Raw genomic sequence first — 17,441 nt, 5'->3', positions numbered from 1 at the left:
GTGTTTGTTGGGATCCGATGAACTTTCAGTTTATGATCAGATCTATCTCTTTTTATCCATGAAAGTTATTTAAGTTTCTTTGATCTTTTATATGCATGATTGCTTATAGCCTCATATTTATTCTCCGATTTTGGGTTTTGTTTGGCCAACTTGATCTAGTTATCTTGCAATGGGAAGAGGTCCTTTGTAGTGGGTTCGATCTTATGGTGCTTGATCCCAGTGACAGAAGAGGAACCGACACGTATGTATCATTGCTACAAAGGATAAAACAATGGGGCTTATTTCTACATAAATAGATCTTGTCTACATCATGTCATCGTTCTTATTGCATTACTCCATTTCTCCATGAACTTAATACACTAGATGCATGCTGGATAGCGGTCGATGTGTGGAGAGTAATAGTAGTAGATGCAGGTAGGAGTCGGTCTACTAATCTTGGACGTGATGCCTATATAATGATCATTGCCTGGATATCGTCATGATTATTTGAAGTTCTATCAATTGCCCAACAGTAATTTGTTTACCCACCATTCGTTATTTTTCTCGAGAGAAGCCACTAGTGAAACCTACGCCCCCGGGTCTCTTTCTCATATTATTTGCCTTCGCGATCTATTTTCCTTTGCCTTTATTTTCAGATCTATTAAACCAAAAATACAAAAATACCTGTTGGGAATGCAGTATTTCAAAAAAAATCCTACGATCATGCAAGATCTATTTAGGAGATGCATAGCAACGAGAGGGGAGAGTGTGTCTACGTACCCTCGTAGACCGAAAGCGGAATCGTTTGGTAAAGCGGTTGATGTAGTCGAACGTCTCCGCGATCCAACCGATCAAGTACCGAACGCACGGCACCTCCGCGATCTACACACGTTCTGCTCGGTGACGTCCCTCATACTCTTGATCCAGCTGAGGCAGAGGGTGCGTTCCGTCAGCACGACGGCGTGTTGACGGTGATGATGAAGTTACCAACGCAGGGCTTCGCCTAAGCACTACGACAATATGACTGAGGTGTAAAAGTATGGAAGGGGCATCGCACACGGCTAATGATCAACTTGTGTGTCTATGGGGTGCCCCCCTCCCCCGTATATAAAGGAGGGGAGGAGGAGGAGGGACGGCCTCAAGGGGCGCGCCCAAAGGGAGGATTCCTACTCCTAGTAGGAGTAGGTTTCCCCCTTTCCTAGTCCAAGTAGGAGAAGAAGGAAGGAGAGGGAGAGGAGAAGGAAAGAGGGGGATGCCGCCCCCTCCTAGTCCAATTCGGAATAGCCCATGGGGGGTGCGCTGCCTCCCCTTGTGGCCCTTCTCTCCTTTCCACTAAAGCCCAATAAGGCCCAATACTTCCCCCGGTGAATTCCCGTAACTCCCCGGTTCTCCAAAAAATACTCGAATCACTCGGAACCTTTCCGATGTCCCAATATAGCCTTCCAATATGTGAATCTTTACCTCTCGACCATTTCGAGACTCCTCATCATGTCGGACCAGGAGGAGCGCTCGCTCGCAAACTCGGCCAAAAGGGCGGTTTCCGTCTCTTCTGCCTCCCTCTGCGACTTCGCGAGCAGCTCTTTCTGCTCTGCCAACTGAGTGGTCAGCAGATCGCACTCCGTGGCGAGCTTGCTGCACTCCTCCCCTTTGGCGAGCAGGGCGGAGTTGGGTTCGCTCAGCTGCTGTTGAAGAGCAGCGTTGGCCCCTGAAGGAAAGGAAGAAAGACATCAGTCGTCAGTAAAGTAGGTCGCCGGGGAGATCCGGCCCGACTGCTCAGCAGTCGGCCCGAATCTCGGGGACTACAGCCCGCGGGTGCGCTAGCGCGCCCCCGCAGAGAGGAGAAAAGGGAGAAGGACTTACTCCGGCTCTCCACCAAGTCAGCGGTCCGCTTGCCCAACTCTTCAACATTACGGTTGAAGGCGGTGACGTGGAGGTTGTGGTAGTCCTGCAACAAGCATTTCAGACAAAGTTAGTACCCAGGAGTTCATCAATTGGAGTTCCGGGCCGCCTGCTCAGCAGCCGGCCCGAAACTCGGGGATTACACCCAGTGGGTGCGCTGGCGCGCCCCCACAGAGAGGAACAAACAAAGGCCCAAAGAAAAACATACCCGGACGGCTGCCCGCGACGCTAAGAACGCCTTGGTGCAACTCTAGAGGGCGTCGCCCTCAGCGCGGAGCTTCGGCTGGACGTCCAGGAGCGCCCGTTTTAGTGGCCCTGTGCCACCTCCTCGCACCCACCCAACAGGTGCGGCGCTCGTCGCTTCGGCATCTGGAGCCGCCGAGCTGGCGGTGCCGGCTTCCAGGGGGCGAGGCGCCGAAGTCGCCTTCTCCAGGCGACGGCGCGCTGGTGAGCCGACCTGGAGGAGCAGCCTCGCCACGGCCTCCTCTTCAGTCGGTGGCACCGGAGGGTCCACTGGCTGCTCGCCTTGCGTGCCTTCAGATGGCGGCGGAGGCGGTGGCGGAATGTCCGCGCCCGGAGTAGAGGGGTCGCCGCCTTCCCTCTCCTCGACGAGGTTCTCCCCGCCGGCTTCTCCGGTCTGCCCCGTGAACTCTGGAGGCGGCGGCACAGAGTTTAGCGGGGTAACAAGCAAAGCCGACTGGCGGCGCGCGGCTTCCTCAGCCTGCTGCTTCGCTGCGGCGGCGGCTTCGGCCTCCGCTAATTTTTTCTTAGCGGAGGCCTCCGCCCTGTCGGCCTCCGCCTTCTCAAGGCGGAAGGCTTCTTCTTCATTGCGCCTCTCCCGCGCATTCCGCTCCGTCGCCTCCCGGAGGTCAGCAGCAGGGTCTATTCACCGAATGGTGGCGGGCATCTCCGCTGACCCCATGATGGAGGCGGCGGCAACCCGCTCAAGAGAGAGGGGAGCCCTGAAGAAAGAGGGGCGAGCAGAGACTCAGACAAAACACGAAGAAAGAGTAAACTTTGAAGACAGAATACTTACGCAGAGACCAACAACGGCTTCTTCACTTCCTTACGGAAGCGGATGGCCTTCGCGGCCGCCTTGTCCCGCCGGGTCGCCGCAGCCGAGCTCTTGGGCTTCTTCGGCCGGCTGCCGAACAAAGTCGGCGCAGCCCAGCGCTTCTTCCCGCCGCCTGGAGCGCCCGACGCGGCAGAAGAGCCCGCACCCGGCTGGCTGGTTCCTGACCGATGGTGAGGGGTGACTCCTCCCTCAACGTCGTCTTCCGGCCAGTCGGCGAAGGTAGCCGAGGGCCTGAAGTCGCCTGTCGTCCCTCCTCCTCCCTCGGCGTCGTCTTCCAGAGCCGCCGCCCCCAGATCGGGGTCGTCGACGTCGCTCTCCGCCCGGTTGGCGACGAACTCACGGGCCGACCCCGAGGTGCCGGCTGGTGGGTGAAGAAGGGGATTCTAACCAAGGCCGACTGATCAGAACAAAACCCGGCAAGAAGAAGATAATCCAAAGAAAAGAAAGTCGACTCACCACGGGCGGGGGGTTGGCGCGGGAGTATGGCTCCTTGCCGAATCGCCAGTCCTCCGGGAGCCTGCTGTCCAAGAGGTAGTTCACCATAAGGGCCACCTCTTCATGAGGCATGTCCTTGGTGCAAATCCGACTCGGGTCGCGGCCCCCGCTCATCTGGCACATCATGTGAGGGCGGCCTTGGAGTGGGAGAACTCAGCGCGAGACGAAGGCCGCCAGCAAGTCCGGACCAGTCAGACCCTCCGACTGCGTCAGCACTCGGAGTCGCGTGATGGTGCCGGCTCCCGCAGGCGTCAGCGACCTGGCCCGGTACGACCAGTTGGGCAGTCTGCCAGCCGACGGGCCGGCTTCGAAAGCTGGCAGATTGACCCAGTCGCCCCTCGTGGCGACGTTCCTGACGTAGAAGTAGGACCGCTGCCACATCTTCACCGACTTCAACAGCGAGATGGAGGGGAAGTGGTTGTCGGCTCCTGTCCTTCGCACGGCGATGAAGGCGCCGCACTAAGCCGACACACCCGCAGCCTGGGTGCTGAGCTTGGAGAAGAAGAACTCCCCCGAGAGCTCAAGGGTGGGGAGGACTCCGAGGAAGCCTTCGCACAGAGCCACGAAGGCGGACAACAGCACTACTGTGTTGGGGGTGAGGTGGTGCGGCTGGAGGCCGTATAACTCCATGAATGACCGGAAGAAGCTGCTCGCCGGCAGCCCCAGCCCGCGCAGGCAGTGCGAGCGGAAGATGACCCGCTCGCCCTCCTGCGGGGCGGGGGAAATCTCCCCCTCCGGCATGAGACGCACCTGCACGCGATCTTCGCCGGGAAGCCGACGGGTCCAGCGGAGGAACTCGATATGGTCTTTGTGGACTTCAGAGCCGTCCCAGGTGCCGGAGCACACTGGGGGAGGCACGGCAGCGGAGGAAGATCTCATCGCGAGCTGTCGCCGCAGCGTTCGCCGGAGCTTGGGCGTGCGGCGGAGCGAAGAAGAAAAGAGGAAGCAGGAGAGCGAGGAGCTGCGAGGAGGAAGAAAGCGAGGGGTAGTGGGAAGGAGGGGCGCGCGTACCTTCCTCTTCCCCCTACTTATAGCCCCGTGGGCTGCGAAGCCGAGGGGGCGGACGTAGGGATTTACTGCGCCCGCAACCCCACGACCCCCACGATCCACGTAAAGTTACTGCGCGCAGTAACTTCACGGGAATCCCAACCGCCCGCCGGGGTCGTAGCACCGCTCGGGCGCCAAGGTGCAGCAGTGGTGGGCCCCGCCTATGGGCCTGTCCCGTCGCGCGCGTGGGCTGGCAGGACGGCCTGGCCACGTGCCCTCGCGTGACAGGCCAGGAACGGGCGGCGGCCTGGAAGCTTAGCTAGCACGCCACTTGAAATCCCGCCGCGACGTTTGAACTACTGAGCAAGTCGGAATAGAGTCCGAGTTGGGCGAGTCCGACTCCTTCTAGTCGGCCCGGCAGAAGTCAATCAAGACCATGTGTTGAGAATCCAGAGAGAGAAACTGCTAAGGCTTCTCGGCCGATCGTCCGCGGCGCCTCACTAGCTTCGGGGACTACTGTCGAAGTAATGGGCCATGGGTAGGCCAACCCGAGCCCATAACCTTTCAAGACATTGGGGCAGGCTGCGCCCCTCAAAACCCCAGGGCGAAGAGCCGACTGCCCGCTCACGGCCGAGTCCCAGGGATGACTTCCAGAGAAGACGGCTTTGGGGAGTCAGCCGGCGACTCCAACAAACCGTGACCTCATCGAAGGGGACGGAGCAGGGGCATGGCTACAGTGAAGCCCACTCCCCGCCCCTTACCAAGGGCAGGCATGGCTACAGCACACCGTACTTGGGAAGGTCTCCCTGTGGCGTGGCACTGTTGCCAGGCCGGCCCTGACATCAGCACCACTGTACCAAGTCCTGCACCCACGACGGCTTGTCCATACGGCCTGGAGGCAGCGAGGCCCACCAGTCAGCGAGACCTCGGGAGACGGCGGGAGAACCGCCAGTCGGACCCATCGGGAGTCGGCCTGGGGGAGTCGGCCGAGCCCTCCCCCGGGGCCCACGCGCCATTAATCAAGAAGAGATGGGGAGTGGCCACAGTGATCGCCCGCCAGGCGGCGGGGCTGTTGCCACGACCCCATGACCAAGCTTGCGTCATCAGGAGGATGGCTACAGTAATCAGTAGCCGGCAAGACCCGCCCGCGGCGGACGCGGCCTGTCGGCTCTGTACCAGACCAGTCGGCGGGACCCACCAGTCGGCGGAGAAGTCGGAGGTCGGAGGCACTGACGGTTGGGCCCACGCCCAGTCACATTACCATTGTACCCCTGGGGGGTAGGCCTATATAAACCCCCAGGGCACCCATGCAAAGGGTTGGACCCCCGTAGTTCTAGACCACACCAGAGAGAAGGAGAGAGCTAGCCTTGCCCTCTCCTACAACCCAAAACAGCTCCAGGAGCAACCTTGTAAACACTTGGCCTTAGTGATCATGCGGAGACCCCGCAGAGCAGCAGTAGGGGTGTTATCTCCCCGGAGAGCCCTGAAGCTGGGTAAGATTCGCCGGCGTGCATGTCTTCGCCTCATCCCGTTTCCAGGCACCGGCGACGTTCTACTCGCCCCCACCATGATAAGCCATCCGTTGGCATATGTCGCACCAAACCCCCAACACCTCCATAACCGAGAAATATTTCTTTAGCCCTCTAAGGATAATTTTGACTGTTGTCCAGTGATCTACTCCTAGATCACTATTGTACTCCCTTGCCAAAATCATGCTAAAGTATACAATAGGTCTACTACACAACATAGCATACTTCATAGAACCTATGACTAAGGCATAGGAAATGACTTTTTCATTATCTTTCTATTTTCAGCCGTGGTCGTTTTTTGAGTCTTTACTCAACTTCACACCTTGCAACACAGGAAAGAACTCCTTCTTTGACTGATCCATTTTGAACTCCTTCAAAATCTTGTCAAGGTATGTACTTATTGAAAAAACTTATCAAGCGTCTTGATCTATATCTATAGATCTTGATGCTCACTATGTAAGCAGCTTTACCGAGGTCTTTCTTTGAAAAACTCCTTTCAAACACTCATTTATGCTTTCGAAAAAATTCTTCATCATTTCCAATCAAAAATATGTCATTCACATATACTTATCAGAAAGGCTGTCGTGCTCCCACTCACTCTTTTGTAAATACAGGCTTCACCGCAAGTCTGTATAAAACTATATGCTTTGATCAACTCATCAAAGCGTATAGTTATCCTTCGAGATGCTTGCACCAGTCCATAGATGGATCGCTAGAGCTTGCACACTTTGTTAACACCTTTAGGATTGACAAAACCTTCTGATTGCATCATATACAACTCCTTTTTAATAAATCCATTAAGGAATGTAGTTTTGATATCCATTTGCCAGATTTCATAAAATACAGCAAGTGCTAACATGATTCAGACAGACTTTTAAGCATCGATACGAGTGAGAAAATCTCATCGTAGTCAACACCTTGAACTTGTCGAAAACCTTTTGCGACAATCAATGCTTTGTAGATAGTAACACTACTATCAGTGTCAGTCTTCCTCTTGAAAATCCATTTATTCTGAATGGCTCACCGATCATCGGGCATGTCAATCAAAGTCCATACTTTGTTCTCATACATGGATCCCATCTCAGATTTCATGGCCTTAAGCCATTTCGCGGAATCTGGGCTCATCATCGCTTCCTCATAGTTCGTAGGTTCATCATGGTCTAGTAACATGACTTCCAGAACAGGATTACCGTACCACTCTGGTGCGGAACATATTTTGGTTGACCTATGAGGTTCGGTAGTAACTTGATCTAAAGTTTCATGATCATCATCATTAACTTCCTCACTAATTGGTGTAGGCATCACTGGAACTGATTTCTATGATGAACTACTTTCAAATTCGAGAGAAGGTACAATTACCTCATCAAGTTCTACTTTCCTCCCACTCAATTATTTTAAGAGAAACTCCTTCTCTAGAAAGGATCCACTCTTAGCAACAAAGATCTTGCCTTCGGATCTGTGATAGAAGGTGTATCCAACAATTTCTTTTGGGTATCCTATGAAGATGCACTTCTCCGATTTGGGTTTGAGCTTATCAGGCTGAAACTTTCTCACATAAGCATCGCAACCCCAAACTTAAAAAATGACAGCTTAGGTTTCTTGCTAAACCACAGTTCATATGGTGTCATCTCAACGGATTTTTAGACGGTGCCCTATTTAACGTGAATGTAGCTGTCACTAGATTACAGATCAAGACCAAACGAATATCCTTCATCTCTTTTAAACCATGTAAGGTGAAATAATACATTAAGACAACTGTGAATAAAGGTGAACAGAGTAACTGACATTGGCTGCAAACCAAGTAGTTAAATGAACACATCACAGTACCAATCAGTTCAAGGTAGGAGGAGTAAGGACTTACAACAACGGCTTGAACTGGTGTGCTCATGCCCTTCATCTTGCTGGTGTGGCAATCCTTGAAGATTTGCACTGCATTCGGTTCAGGTTCTTTTTGGTTCGCACGGGCTTTACTCTGTATTTGGAACATGTCAATATAGATACGATAATATGGCACAAAAAAAGAAGGAAGTATCAGCTATTTACAAGAGCCTCGCAGTGTGCAATATAGCTACGAGATCCTGTTGTCTGTTGGAATTTCACTTTAGAACGGTTGGTTTTGTTCTTCAAACAGTTAGCCTAGAAGAAGATACACTTGTAAGGCAGATACATAAATACAAGTTCAATATGTGGTCTGATCAAATACATAAAGCCTACCTGATACTTTGGATCAGACCAGTGTTTAACGAGGGCTGTCCAGTCTTCATCTGTAATATATTCCACTGGAGATGTTTGGGCGATTTCATTGTTAGCCTTGCCTTCAAAGTGAGATTTTCTAAGGTGGTGCCGATACTGTCACAGAGCAGACTGAAAAACATGAGTGCATGCTTGTTTAGTTGCATCATCTTTTGGATCCAACTCGAACCTCATCTGTTGAAAAAAGAATGTGAGTCTTATTAGGAGGAAGCTAGAAAGTATGGGACAGAGCAAGACAATATTACTAATTGCGATGAATAACATTACTTATGGATAAATGGTCAAGGAAGGTGTTAAACTGGGTATTGTCTTTCTCATTCCTGTACTGGATCCACGTTGGGAGGATACGTGCATGACACCTAACGGCAAGTGCTGCCTCTGATACTAACTTGGCTGACTTTGTAGCATCACGTGGCCTTTTTAAACCTGCCTCAAAATGGATCTCCATTATTCCTCCTTTAGATTTTGTTAATCTGTCAAGCATTATCCCTGATGTCTGTTTCCGCTTGCGCCATGGTGCTAGTTCAACAACGAATATGGAAAGTGTTAGTGTACATCAAACTGTGAGAGTACATATAAAGGAGCATGCAACTGCAACTTGACTCAGTCAGGTACCGTCTTGGTGTTCATGCTCATGAGGTTCATCTGATCTTGCCAAGTCATGTTGTGTCAGCAGTGCTTCGGAAGTAGTGTTAGGTGTGAAGGCAGCTTGGGAACTGGCTAGTTCCGGAGCAAACAAACGAGTAACTGGTTGAGATGCGGGTACGATTGAAGCGGATGCTGTAGCTGGTGGAGCAGGTGATACTGTGTTTGTAGATTTAGCTGGTGGACTTGGACCTTCTACTGCACTATAAGTACCAGCAGAATCTCGATGGCAGAACCTTTTTCGTTTCACCCGCCGAGTAACAACACTCCCTACTATATTATTTTCCTTGCTCTTTTTTGACTTTGCCATGTCAAGCTGTACCCACAACACAAAAGAATAAAATCACTCTTCAGAACTCACTGATGCATGATACAGACAAGCAATACTTTGATGTAAGACAACCGTATGGGTATGGAATATGTAAGAAAAATAGGACGACATGACATATTCACAGCTACGATGTGCAAACTAAGCAGAAGGATTTTCAAGAAAATAGAAGTAATGCAAGCTAGACACCATATGAAAGATGCAACCAATATTACTCTGCCAAGTTAAAAGTGTCTTGTCATAAGTGGCCATTCAAAAAATTAGAAGCAGTACAACATAGAAATCAATGCAAGATGCAATCACTATCAAACTGCCATGTTAAAAGCGTCCAATCATGAGTGACTAATGCGGGATACACAAAAGCAGTACTTTGATGTAAGAACATGGTATGATAGATAGATGTAGTGTATTCTAGACACAGAAAGCCATGTCATATGCACACGTATAACATATAAACTCAGCAGGTGCAATTTAATCAAAATAGAAGAAATACAGGCTAGACAACATATGCAACATGAAACCAATTATCACACTGTCAACTTAGAGCAAGCACCTGCGATGGTGGAGTACCGGAGATGAACTCATCATGTATACTTGGGACTTCAACTTCATTAGCAGTAGCAGTGGCAAATCTAGAGAGTCTCTGTTTGCGTCGATGCGGAGGACCACCTACATCCCCTAACTTACTCTTTTCCTTCCTATTTTCTGATATTGCCTTATGAAGTCAAAACCACAAGAAGATGAATAAAATTAGCTCTGCATAACTGGTTAATGCATGATACAGACGAACACTACTTTGATGTAAGGCAAGCGCAGGATAGGAGGATGGAATATATATACACAAAAAGACAGCGTTTCATATTCACACGTACGATAGGAGGATGGAATATGTATGAGAAAACAGTAAGCGGAAGGCATTTCAACAAAATTAGAAGAAATGAAAGCTAGGCACCATATGAACATGCAACCAATATCACTCTATCAGGTAAAAAGTGTCTCGTCGTAAGTGCCATTTCAAGAAATTAGAAGCAGTACAAGCTAGAAGACAATGCAAGATGCAACCTACATCACAGTCCCAAGTTAAATGTGTCTTATGGGTAAGTGATCGTTGCAGGTATAAGTTGTAAGCTACGCAGATGCAATTCAACATAATCAGAAGCAATACAAACTAGACATCATACGGAAAACGCAACCACGTATAACAGTTCCAAGTAAGAGCAAGCACATGTGATGGTGGAGTAGGGGAGATGTGCTCATCATGTACACGTATGTTCTGGAAATAGGAACACGTGTCATATTCACAGGCATTATGTGTAAAGTAAGCAGATGCAATTCAAGTTAGAAGCAATACCAGCTAGACATCATACGCAACATGCAACCACATATAATAGTGTCAAGTTAGAGCAATCACCTGTGATGGTGGAGTAGGGGAGATGTTCTCACCATCTACACAGCTACGTTGACTATCTAGCCTTGTGTTGTCTTGCGAATCTTGTTGGGAGGATGGCGGAGTAGAATTTGTAGAGACCCCCTGTTTGAGTTGCTCAGAAGGACCACCATCATCCACTGCCGGACTAATTTCCTTCAGCTGTAATGATTTTGCATTGTGAAGTCAAACCGATAAGAAAAAGGAATAAAATTCGCTCTTCAGAACTCATTCATGCATGATACTGACGAACACTACTCGGATGAAAGGCAAACACATGATCCGAGGATGGAATATGTATGAAAAATAGGATGGTGTGACATATTCACACCTATGATGTGGTAACTAAGAAGAAGGCATTTCAACAAATTAGAAGCACTGCAAGCTAGATACCATATGAAAGATGCAACCAATATCACTCTGCCAAGTTCAAACTGTATGGCGTTTCAACTAATTAGAAGCAGTACATGCTAGAAATCATATGCAAGACACAACCAATATCACAGTGGTGACTTAAAGGTGCCTTATCATAGGTGACTGATGCGAGATATGCAAGAGTAGTAGTCTGATGTAGAAACAGGAACACATGTCATATTCACAGGCATTATGTGTAAACTAAGCAGATGCAATTCAACAAAGTTGGAAGCAATACAAGCTAGACATCATACGCAACATGCAACCACATATAATAGTGCCAAGTTAGAGCAAGCACATGTGATGGTGGAGTAGGGGAGATGTGCTCATCATCTACACAACTACGTTGACTGTCTAGCCTTGCGTTGTCTTGCGAATCTTGTTGGGAGGATGGCGGAGTAGAATCTGTAGAGAACCTCCATTTCAGTTGCTCGGAAGGACCACCATCATCCAATGCCTTGCCAATTTCCTTCAGCTTTATTGATTTTGCATTGTGAGGTCATACCGACAAGAAAAAGGAATATCATTCGCTCTTCAGAACTCATTCATGCATGATACTGATGAACACTACTCTGATGAAAGGCAAAGTCATGATACGAGGATGGAATATGTACGAAAAAATGGACGGCTTGATATATTCACACCTATGATGTGGTAACTAAGCAGAAGGCACTTCAACAAATTAGAAACACTGCAAGACACCATATGGAAGGTGCAATCAATATCACTCTGCCAAGTTAAAACTGTCTCGTCATAGGTGGCGTTCATCAAACTAGAATCAATACATGCTAAAAATCATATTCAAGACGCAAACCAATATCACACTGCCAAATTAAAGGTGTCCCATCATAAGTGACTGATGCAGGATACACAAGAAGAGTAGTTTCATGTAAGAACATGGTGTGATAGACAGATATAGTATGTACCAAAAATAGGAAAGCGTGTCATATTCACATGTATCATGTGTAAGCTAAGCAGATGCAGTTTACACTAATTAGGAGCAATACGAGCTAGACACCATATGCAACATGCAACCAGATATCACACTGCCAAGTTAGAGAAAGCACCTTGGATGGTGGAGTAGGGGAGCGGAGACTTGGACCTTGTAATGCACTATCAGTACAAGGAGAATCGGTACAGATGCTCCATTTATGTTGCTGCAGAGGACCACCATCATCGCCTTCCTTACTCTTTTCCTTCCTCTTTCTTGATTTTGCCTTGTCAAGTCAAACCCACAAGAAAAAGGAATAAAATTTGCTCTTCAGAACTCATTGATGCATGATACTGACGAACACTACTTTCATGTAAGGCAGTCGCATGATAGGAGGATGGAATATGTATGAAAAACAGGACGGCGTGACATATTGACATGTATGATGTATAAAGTGTAAACTAAGCACAAGGTGCTTGAACTTGTTAGAATCAATGGAAGATAGAAACCATATGAAAGATGAAACCAATATCACTCTGCCAAATTAAAAGGGTGCCCTAACAAATGTATTTGACCAAATTAGAAGCAATACATGGCAACAGGCTAGAAATAATATGCAATATGCAACGAATAAAGGTGACTCATCGTAAGTGATTGATGTAGGATACAGAAGAGAGGTAGTTTCATGTAAGAACAAGGTTAACACATAGATGCAGTGTGTACCAAAAATAGGAAGGCATGTCATATTCATAGGTATAATGTGTAAACTAAGCAGATGCAATTTAACCTAATTAGAAGCATTACAAGCTAGACACTATATGCAACATGCAACCACATATCACATTACGAAGTTAGATCAAGCACCTGTGATGGTGGTGTAGGGGAAGTGCGGTCTTCAGGTACAGAGCTATGTTCAATATCTTCATTTAGGCTTGCTGTTTCTTGAGAATCATGTGGAGAGGATGAAATTGCATTCTTTATAAGAGTATTGCATCTCATATTAACCCACGCGCGTGACTGTCTCATCATAAGCGATAGACGCAGGATACACAAGAACAGTAGTTTGATGTAAGAACATGGTGTGATAGGCAGATGTAGTATGTACCAAACACAGGAAGGCGTGTCATATTCACATGTATAATGTGTAAGCTAAGGAGATGCAATTTAACAAATTAGGAGCATTGATGAGGGATACACAAGAAAAGTAGTTTGATGTAAGAACATGGTTAATAGAAAGACGTAGTATGTACCAAAAACAGGAAGGCATGTCATATTCACAGGTATAATGTGTTACCCTAATTAGAAGCATTACAAGGTAGACACCATATGCAACATGCAACCACATATCACACTGCCAAGTAAGAGCAAGCACCTGCGATGGTGGTGTGGGGGAATTGCGGTGATCAACTGGAGAGCTACATTGACTATCTTCATTTAGCCTTGCTTTTTCTTGAGAATCATGTGGGGAGGATGACACTGCACTCTTTAAGCGAGTAGGGCGTCTCACAGTAACCCACTCGGGTGACCGTCTCATCATAAGTGATTGACGAGGGATACAAAAGAGCATTAGTTTAATGTACGAACATGGTTAATAGACATATGTAGTATGTATCAAAAACAGGAAGGCTTGTCATTATCAAAGTGTAAAGTAAGCAGATGTAATTTAACCAAATTGGAAGCAATACAAGCTAGACACCATATGCAACATGCAACCATATTTGACAGCGGGAAGTTAAAGCAAGCACCTGGGATGGTTGTGTGTGGCAATTGAGATCATCAACTGCAGAGGTACGTTTACTGTCTCCAACTGCTAACACTGCACCCATTAGAGCACTGAAATGCTTAGTGCTTATCTTCGAATTACACTGGAGCGACTTCTGTCTTTTATTTTCTGCATTCATCAACACTGCGTCAGAGTCTGAAATACCCATGCATAAAAAAACAATAGTATGAGTAAGGGTGAAGTGTGTGCACAATTAGTACAGTGTAAAGGTAGCAGATAGCAGGTCGGTGAGAAATAAATGATGGGAGACATATGATAGCTCTACAACATGCATGGCACACTAAATTACTACAGGATTCTATGAAAATAACAGTCGACTGAAAGCAAATAGGCCAGTCCATTTTTTCTGCACCGTCTGATGTACAAAGAATGGGCAGATCGCCTTCATCTACCTCCAGCCAATTAGTGTTGACGATCTTCCTCGAAACGCCAGTGACCACCGACCCAGTTCCTCCCCTGCCTGCGCCCTCGCCTCAACCTCACCGCACCGCCGTGTTTGGCACCCCCGGCCATCCATTCAAGCCCCGCCGACCTCCAAATCGGGCGCAAGCAGCTCCTGCGCCCCACACCCCTATGATAGACACCGATGCACCGCTTCCCCGGGGAACAAGCGGACTAGGTGCTCCACGCGCCTAAGCGGGTGCTGCTTCTTTTAATTGCGGTTCGATTGCCCCTGAATTGAAATCCAGGCGGTCTACTGACCTCTAGCAAAGGTGAAATAGTAAAAGGGAGGAAACCTTATGCATTTAGTATCACGAAGAAGATGCAGTAAGAAGCGCTCAACTAGTTTATTTCGTGGGATGAATACGGTGTGAGCAGAGAGTAAGATTTGCACAAATAAGGGAAGAGAAGTACCTCTTTCTGCTGGCAGTGCTGTGTCCTCCTTCTGTTTTTCCGACGATCTTCTTGTTGTTCGCCGGAAACCAGAAGTTGTGGAGGACGGTGCAGCCTTGGACGAACCCATGGCCAAGTTGTTGAGTGTGGTGCGGTGGCCGTCTGTCGGCGGCGGGGAAGCAGATCCAAGGCGGCGAACGATGGCGTAGCGGGAACAGCTCCGGTGCGGTGGACGGTTGCGACAGTGGAGCCACAGGACGGCGTGGTCGGAGTGGTTCTGGTACGGCGCACGTCGGCGTCGGCATCGTGGAGGTAGCTCTACCTCGGCTTCAGCTGCTAAGTCCTTGAGGGCGTTGCAGTTGCGGTTGTGTTGGACGACGACGTCGGGGTACCGGCTCCGGCGTGATGGAGGAGGGCGGCGGTGGATTGGCCGCTATGGGGTGGAGGGCGGAGGAGGCTGGGGTTTCGCGGCTGGTGGAGAGGGCGTTTTCGCGCCCACGGAGTATGAATGGGGAAACGGAGGGAGGCGGGGAACTTAGGGGAAACAATGTTTTGGTTTGAGACGCGCTTGTTTGAAATTTGGGGAAAGTTACAAACTTTGCCCCCATCTAAAATTTCGGACATATTGCAGGTTGGGGGTAGGACAGTCATGTCAGGTGTTCCAAATGTGGGCGGGATAGATTTCGGCCGAGCGCATGGGTAGGCGCCCACGGCGTATGAATGCTTCTCGGAGGCGGTTGAGACTGGCGTCTTGGTGAAGTTACAAACCTACCCTGATTTAGACCTTTGGAGATCGAGCCGATAGGCTACACGAGCCAGAGTCAGGACAGTAATTTCCTACCACCAAAACATTAGTCTCGCGCAGTTTCGGGTGACCAAAGGCCTACTTGGCGCTTCGTTCAATACTTGGGAGCAGAAGCATTAACGTTTTCGGTTCTCTTGAATTGAACTTTCAGGATTTGTCAAACTTCACAAATCTTTACTCTTGAAAATCCTAAAGCTACGATTATTTTGGAATGGAGGGGGTACATTTGAATATACATTGTACACGAGTATATATTAAAAAATATGCAACTTATCTCAGTTCATGCATGGTTCCATATATAATCTCCTTGATTGCAAAAAGAAGTTAGATATGCGTATGAATATATATAGCATGTTCAAACTCACAACAAAGATTGATGCCCCCTTTTACATCTGATTTACAAATGCTATTATCTCGGGTTCAAATAGATGAATGCACTTCCTATGAATTCGAATCTTCGAAACCCCCTTTATGTTGAATTCGGCATGTATTCTATTTCGTAGCTAGCAATTTGGAATGTATCCATGCAAGTGACAAATGTATGAAGTGCTTCACACTAACAACATGGAGTGCACTAATTAATGTTTGGACACTGCTACATAGCGCCCGCGCGCTATGCATGCGCATCTAGCGGCCGCCAGTTAAGGAAAGTCATCCTCTCGGTCCCCACCCATGTGCTCAAAAAAGGCAGGTTCCCCTTCCCCCTGTCGTTGCCGCGTCCCGACAGCTAATGCTCCCTCTGCCTCACATGATTTTCGCCCCACCACCACAAAACCGCACGTCCCACCTGATCAGTACCCGTCACACAACAGCCAAAAAACAGAGTAAAAGAAGGCGAAAATCAAAGCGAAAGATCCTGGGAAAAAATCCTGAAAATGCAATTGCGTCTGCAACTCTTTCTTGCTGGTCAAGCAAAAATTTAGAGATTGTAGGCAAAAAATTGCCAGAGCTGGGCAAATTTCTCCCGTGTGAACAACAAAAGGTAACAGGTTGTTCCAATTTGTTTTGTCCATGAACTTCGTTCTAGAACTTGTGGATTTCCCTGTCTGTACCTACCCCCCTGATCTACTACTTGCAGAAATTGCCCCCTGTACCGGATTCTTTGAGAACCTAGCTAGTATCATGCCCCTTCTTGCACCCCCCTACACATGTGTAGACCTTGGATGCTACATAAAATGGCTACTGACTCTTGAATTGTATCTTGTCTTCTGCCTTGCACCTTGTTTCTGCAAAACAAAAAAGAAACATATTTGTGTTAGTAAACTGGTCAAATAAGCTATTGTAGTTGCTTACAAAACAAGCTAGTAGTAAAGTATAGTTGCTTACAAAAACACAAGGTAGGCAGAAAAAAGCCTGAAAAGCAAGCAGCAAAAGAAGATGTTGCCTCCCCCATATGAGGTTGTTCATTCAGTTTATTGTGCTCCGGTGATTTGTTGCAAAAAAAAGTGCCCCTGTTCATTCAGTTTTGCTTGCATGGTGGAAGGGGGGAAATGCAAAAAAAGTCTTTCATTTACATTATGTATTAAATGCAGATGGCTGGCATTAATCTCAATGAGGTCCTTGACGAGTTTCATGGTTGTGATGGTGGCCCTCCATACTGCACACAGACACAAACTGAAAAGAGTCCCTATTTCTATTGAGGGTGTGAGCGAGTCGCCGGAATTGGGAGTTGCTCCTGTCCAGGATGGCATGGTGTGAATTTTCGTGTTGCGGCAACTGCTCCTACAAGCGACCTCCGAGGGGGTTGTGGGGTGTCTGCGAGCGACTAGGTCGGCGGGTTAGGCTACCTACCACCCGGTGGTGGGACAGTTCGTTTCGGCCGGCTTAGGCGATTTTTCAAGGGGGTTGGGTGGGTGTGTAGGTGAGTAGGTCGGTGGGTTAGGCGACCTAGCAACTGGGTGGTGGGCAAGTTCGTTTGGGCCAGCTTAGGCTATTTCCCAAGGGGTGTGGGTATGTGTGTAGGCGAGTAGGTCGGTGAGGTAGGCGACCTAGCATCCGGTGGTGGGCAAGTTCGTTTCCGCCGGCTTAGGCAATTTTTCAAGGGCGTTGGGTGGGTGT

Source organism: Triticum dicoccoides, chromosome 7A (genome assembly GCF_002162155.2).
Source record: "Triticum dicoccoides isolate Atlit2015 ecotype Zavitan chromosome 7A, WEW_v2.0, whole genome shotgun sequence".
Lineage (NCBI taxonomy): Eukaryota > Viridiplantae > Streptophyta > Magnoliopsida > Poales > Poaceae > Triticum > Triticum dicoccoides.
The sequence above is the reverse complement of the archived record's forward strand: the minus strand, read 5'-3'. Positions refer to the sequence as shown.